This window comes from Triticum aestivum, chromosome 7B (genome assembly GCF_018294505.1).
Source record: "Triticum aestivum cultivar Chinese Spring chromosome 7B, IWGSC CS RefSeq v2.1, whole genome shotgun sequence".
Lineage (NCBI taxonomy): Eukaryota > Viridiplantae > Streptophyta > Magnoliopsida > Poales > Poaceae > Triticum > Triticum aestivum.
In genome coordinates, this window is record NC_057813.1 from 410,534,103 (window position 1) to 410,541,046 (window position 6,944).

The 6,944-nt window shown below is 46.4% G+C and overlaps 1 long non-coding RNA gene across 1 annotated transcript; it reads right to left on the reverse strand.

The window, feature by feature from the left end:
* Positions 1–1,882: 1,882 nt before the first annotated feature.
* On the reverse strand, positions 1,883–5,426 carry LOC123162171 (uncharacterized). Its single transcript, XR_006481079.1, has 4 exons — positions 5,098–5,426; positions 4,858–4,989; positions 2,980–3,408; positions 1,883–2,365 (listed from the first exon to the last, which is right to left on the reverse strand). It is a non-coding gene; the product is annotated as an uncharacterized lncRNA (long non-coding RNA).
* Positions 5,427–6,944: the final 1,518 nt, after the last annotated feature.

Here is a 6,944-nt window from a genome sequence, read left to right on the forward strand (position 1 = left end):
TATAGTTAGAAGGGAAACATAAGTTGGATCTGGCATTCCTATTCTTATATAGAAAAATAGAACAGACCACTGCGTTTTCTTCAAAAAAATACATAAATTGGGCTGCCAATGTCTCAGGAAAAATAAAACCTCGGATGGGAGGTCCATAGGCCAAACAGGCCTATGGATCTCCCATCCGAGGTCGTGGGCTGCGCATGTTAAAAATGAAAGCCTAGACGGGGCAGCCCAAAACCCAGCTGATACTTGCTGCCCTAGTGATAATAAATGATACCTGCCAGCTCCCCGGTTTCGTTGTGAATTTATCTCGTATAGTAACTGCGTTGAAGCACCTAGAAATGTAACTATGTTGATAAACCCGTGGGCCCCAATGGCATTATAGCATTAGGAGAAAATATTTTTTCAATGAGCCACTTGCTTGCGTATGGCCATAGACCTGGTGGGTCCCGACTGTCCGCCTCTCCACGTACAGTCCTCTCCAGATTCCTCTTGTTTGTTCAGCATATTCACAACGGCAGACAGCGGCATCGCGGCGAGCGCACAAAGGTGCGGGAGGGGATCCGACCACCTGAGTAAGTGCCTTATTATTATCGAAACAACTGAACTAGCCTAGTGGCCAAGTGATACTACCTAATAGCTGTTCTGCCCGGGTTAGATTCCACCTGTGCAGGAAAAATATCTCCAAATTTTTTGCCTCTGCCTTTGTTGACATGTGGGTCCCCATTGTCATCTACGCACACCACGTCCAACACTTGCCAAAACTTCGTCCCTCGTTTTCTCTGTGTTTCGCACACTCAGCATTGTGTGGGCATTTTGACTGTGCATCATATGAAGATGTGCTCGTAGTTCCATTTTCGACCATGAATAAAACTTCCAACATGATGTTAACCCTGTTTGAAAAGGTCGTGTTAATATAAATGCTCTGCCTCTGAAAGTTGCATTTTCTTATCTGAAACTGAACTTGCAATTTCTTATCTGAAACTGAAACTTGCAGTTTGTTCTCTAAGAATCACATTGTCTGCACTTTTATACTCCTATGAAACTACATTTTTTTAAGTGCTAAAAATAGATCTCTAGAATTCATAAAATACTTCATATGCTCAATACTGCAAATCTGAAATTCAAAACACATTCATATCTGAAAGTACTCTCAGAATACACAACACAAAACACAATTCACAACCTACAAATACTGACAACCCTAAGCTCCTCCTGACAATTCACAATCTGCCCGACTATTGGGCTGGGGGGGCAGTTCCCTCCTATTCCTCGACGGCGGACAGCCGCCCCGTGAGACGATGTGAATGGCGAGGGAGAGGATGGCGGGGAAGCGTCGTCGGGCCAACTGCTTTTCTCACGATCGGTCGACGAAGACTCCACCGGCTTGCTCTGGCAGGACACCCTCACAAACGGCACCCTGTAGATGCTCGATCCTTCAATCTCTGGTGGATGCTCCATCTAGGATCGATACTTCCACCACCGCTCCCTCACGATCGAATTCGGTGAATCTGTTTGCTCCATGGCCCAGAAGAGCAGCTCTATGTACCACTACTAGGGAAAAGGCTTAGCAGCGCGGGTAAAATGGCTACTAGTAGCGCGGGTACACGCGCTACTAGTATCGCGCTACAGCTAAAAGTTAGTAGTAGCGTGGGTCGAACCCGCGCTACTACTAACTTTGTTAGTAGCAGCGAGGGTTCAATCCGCGCTACTGCTATTATGAACCGCGCTACTACTAATGAAATAGTAGTAGCGTATCTATAATCCCAACGCTACTAGTATCCTAAATACTAGTAGCGCGCCATTTTATCCCCACGCCACTACTAACTTATTAGGAATTAAAAAAATAAAATCAACCAAATTCATTCTATCACACAGTTGTCGTGTCTTCTCCAGTTCCTCATTGTAGCAGCAACTCATGAATAATTTCATTCTATCGCACAGTTACATAAGCAACTACGTTTCTTCTTGTAGCAGCAACTCATGTATAATTCCATTATATCGCACAGTTACATAAGCAACTACCTACGTAAGTTGTTATGGCCCGATCCGAAAATTGGACCAGTCGTCAATGTGCATCGCTTGCGCCTGCCTGGCCTGATCTCACGGCCTGCAGTTGCGACGAAACACATTGGATAGCCTCGAAGAGCCACACCTGACTGACGGCAGCCGCTGCCTTGAGTTGTGACATGGTCACGTCCCTCGTTCTGGCCCTCAGCTCCAACTGGACCGGTCGATGTCGTCCTTGTGCCTCGCCACCAGCGGACGGAGGTAGAGAATGAGCAGCAGCTTCGCTTCTCTGTACATCGGCTGCCACGACACCGTCCAGTCCATGAACCTCTTGACGACCGTCATCGTCGCTACCAGAACCCTGCAGCATTACAAACAAAGGTTCAGAAACTTCAGATTCTTCAGAAGAATGGCACAAAAAAAATGCGGTACATATAGATGCCAGTGTGCAACATTTTTTTCCAGAGATTCTTATTTAAGCCGTAATGCACAATTGAAGCTATAAACTATTTTCTAGTAGTGAAAAGTGCAGAGAATAGTTATATAAGAACGCATATAGATTTGAAAAGTGCATAGAAAAACATAAAGCCCAAAAGAAACACAGAATCAGGCAAATCATGCAACCACACAATCAGGTTAACTTCTATTTACTCACAAATCAAATGACATCAAAATCAACATACTGGCATTGGTCCTCGACACAATGGGTGCGAAAGAGGCTGACTGAGATCATAAAAAATAATATTAGAAGGACCAAGACACTCATATTTCAGTCCAGACATATACGAGGACATATCATAAGGCACATACAAAGTAGCAATGAATAGATAAGACATGCTGGATCAGTTTTCCTCAGTTAAATATAGTTAACTGTTATGGAAGCAGTCATAGTGTACATTTTACACTAAAGAAATCATTTCTTTCAGCTTGAAACAGAGACACCAAAAAAGGAGGAAGTATCAGGCACACGTTTACCTTGTCAGAAATCAGATACTCGGCATGCAAGCAATCTGAACAATTTCCTTATCAATGCCAAGTTCCTGCCCACCAAACTGGTTGCATGGGAAAGCAAAGATCTCAAAACCGTGAAGTGCCGGCTCCAGCGGGTCCACCTCCGCAAAGCTCTCGGCCTGGTCCACCAAAGGGTGACCAGATTATTATCCACAATCTGTTGATCACTGCACTTGAGTCCAGTAGTCCGCTATATGTATATATACTGCTTGTAGCTGAGTTTGTATGTAGCCGATCACTAGCCATGCTACTTACTTGTTGAGGTCATCAAAACCTCAGTAAAAACCAATGCTGGCCTAATTCATAGACTCACAACATAACCATCAGGAGTCCACGACATAATATCCCATTTTATGGTGATGTTCCCGTTCAGATCTAGCGAATCGTACGCCTCTGCGAGAACAAGAACGAAGTAAGAAGGTTAATTGGCACACCAGATGCACAACAAACACATACTTGTTCCAATCTGCAGGATGTATCCTGCAAATTAGGTTCTTTTACCAGCACAACAGACGCAGTTGACTGAGACGTTCTAGCTAACTAACTAACTGTAATTCATTTCAGTTGTGAACAGATCGGCGCGAGGATGTTTCAACTAACTAATTCGCTTAAGAATCAGCTTGAAGCTCAAGATAGTAGCCGGAACTATCTACTCTACAGTGCGGCTTAAGTTCTTTCAATCTAGCAGCACAGCAAACACACTTGACTGACATGTTTTCACTAACTACAGTACTGTATTTTGCTTCAGTTGTGACAGAGCAGATCAGAGCTTCAGTTCTGTCCAGATTTGACAGTTTGGTTTTTAACTGAACCAAAAGTTCAATTTACAGCCAGAGTCACCCCACGATCCAGATTTTCTCTAAAAGGCAACCAAGATCTCGCAATATTGCTCATGAATGGGCTATCATCCCTAACTAATTTGGTTAAACTACATTAATCTACATGCGGAAAAATAGGAAGAGAGTTAACTCCCATCTACAGGTCTGAAGTTTATGTAGATGAATTTCAGAAAAGCATCTTCAATACTTGCTTTAGTGTCCATGATATTTTTTTGTAAAAAATACTGAAACTCTATGTCCCGTACAAACAGGAGTGCCTACTAATTTCCCTGCTATAGTCAAAACATAGTTCCATGACCATATCCAGGACTGATTTTGTCATATCAAACCAATGTGCTCTCTCATTCTCTTTTTGATTAGTAGTATCGTATCCATCTATCCATTGGAAGCATATATTGGCAAAGGGATTATTGTTCCCTTGATAATCTGATCTATGCATCGTGCTTTCTTCTTTTTCTTAAAAAAAGGCAGTAGGCTTCGTGAGTACCATTGGGAAGGAAATTGCTACATGGGTACTCTAAGCAGCTCTTGATCCATAGAAAACATCTCTTTCTCTCTCTCCCTGTACCAACAGTGTTAAAATTAGATTTGCTTCTTGCTTTGTCTGTAATTGACTAGACTGCGGCCTTGTATTCTTTTACTGACCTATTGCTTATTTTCAGATGTATGGTGTCGTGGACAATGATGCACGTCCTTGTGTGATACTTCCTGTAATTGAAACTGACTTTTACTTCTGAATTAAAATATTAAGGTTGTGTAATGCAAATCAAATTAGTGTGTTTTTCACTACAATGCAGCTGTATTCTAACTGTTTAATCACTTTGGCATCAACTGACCCTATATTCAGTGTTAAAAGGCTGGATGACTCCCGTTGTGCTGGCATCATTGTACAAAGATATCTTTTATGTGATTCAATCCCAACATTCTATCTCATTTTTCTCAGTACAGCCGATGAACACACTAAAAATGGCAGCGAGCTGAGCCCGTGGATGTGCCTGCTTACCAGGTCGTAGGTGGCCGGCTCCACGTGGCCGGGGGACCCCTCCTCGCCGGTGTGCAGTGGGGTGCCGCAGCCGTAGCAGCAGGCGACGCCGGAGGGCGTCTTCTTGGCCAGGGTGACCAGATCGAAGCCGGCCTGCACAAATCCAAGGAATCAGATCAGATCAGATGTGGGGAGGAAGGAAAGCAGAGGGAGGAAGAGGAACAACGCAAGGGGAGGGGAGGGGAGGGGGGCTGACCTAACCTGACCTGCGGCTAGGGTTTCGGGAGAGCTACAGCGGCGCTCGCTCCCTCCTCTGGCGCTGCTTGGTCGCGGAAAACGGCGTCAAGGGTTTCGGGAGAGCTGCAGAGGCGCTCCATGGCGGCTTCCAGGGAGAGGCGAGCTCCCTGCTCTGCCGCTGCTTGGTCTCCTCTAGCGCGCGCGGGGGCGCACGCCGCGGCCGCGGCCACGAGCTGCCACCCCAGGTACACATCGCCCCGCGTCGTCGCCGCGGGGCCGACCCCGTCCGCCAGAGGAGACGACGAGGGGGGCGGGGCGCTGGGGGAGGCGGCACGCGCAGGTGGAGAGGGAGAGGGAGGACACGCGTAGTAGTAGCGTGGGGGTCTTACCTGCGCTACTACTACTTACTTAGTAGTAGCGCCGGTTTTATACCCCTCGCTACTACTATGGCCTATCCCGGGGTCATTGTTGGAGACCATTTAGTAGCAGCGCGGGTTTATATCCCTCGCTACTACTATCAACTTAGTAGTAGCGCGGTTTTTATACCCCTCGCTACTACTAATTAGCAGTAGCACCCATTTTTAAACCGCGCTACTGATAAACTTCTGTGTATAAGGTTTTTCCTAGTAGTGTACTCCTGCGCGACTCCCTCCAGGAGTATTGCCGCCTTTTCGCTCTGTTGCAGATATTTGGACATGGATGTCGCCGTCGCCGCTAGTTGGTCCTTGTTGTCAAACCAAGACTGTATCTCCAACATCCTAGCTAGCTTCACACGGTCGTCGTCTGGGATCCTCACGTATCGGTTGTACTCCTCCATCAATCTACTTCTCCACATCGCCTTCACTCGCCGGCGATGGTTTTTGAATGGAAGAGGAGAGGAACAGCGCTGGTTATGGATTAGAACGAGACAGGAGCGACGCTGGTTTTGGACTGGAACAGGAGAGGAGGGGCGGTGGTTTTGAAATGGAAGAGGAGAGGAGCGGCGCTGGATTTAGATTGGAATAGGAGAGGAACATCGGTGGTTTAAGAGGAGAAGAGCGGAAGAGCGGCGCTGGTCTTGGAAGTAATTTTTTTGTTGTTTTGCGTATTTTGGGTCAAAGTTTGACCACGTATTGTATTTGACAAGCAAAATGTGAATGCATGTCACCAAAAATTATATTGTTTGGTTCGTATCTGAATGTACTTTTAAATTATATTATTTTTGCAACATATAACATATATTTTACGTGCGAAAATCATGGTCAATTATGACCCACAATAAAAGGGAGACTAGTTACTGTGGGGTCGCTTTCTTAATTGAAGGGTAAATTGATTTTGAGTTTGATCCAGTCACAGCGCGCCGGCCCTCTCGTCCAATCCTAAATCGCTGCCGCACGCTCCTCTCCCTCTTCTCCATTGTAAAACCACCTCCTCTCCTCTCCATCATCTCCATTCCAAAACCACCATCTCGCCTCTCCCTCTTCTCTCTTGCAAGACCACCATCTCTCCTCCCATCTTCCAAAGCTAGCACCGGACCACTCAGAAGGACATCTATGGAGAGGATGCAGCAGCGAATCAGACAGATCGCAGGCGGCTACCAGGCAAAGTTAGCCAGGTTGAAGGAGATCCTTACTTGGTTTGACAATGAGTGGGAGATTTCGAGGATGGTGCGGGCCATGTGGCAATGTATGGGAAAGAGCGAGACGGCGGCGATGAGGGCGGCGATGTACATGTACTCCTCGGCGGCAGTCACGCCGCAGTCCTCCGAGTTCATTGAGTATCTCCTCTGGGTGATGGAGCAGACAGATTCGCCGGAGGCGACAGTCAGGCGGAGGTGGTGGGCGTACAGATCGAAGCTCGAGCACCCAGAGGATAACGAATCGATCGAGTAT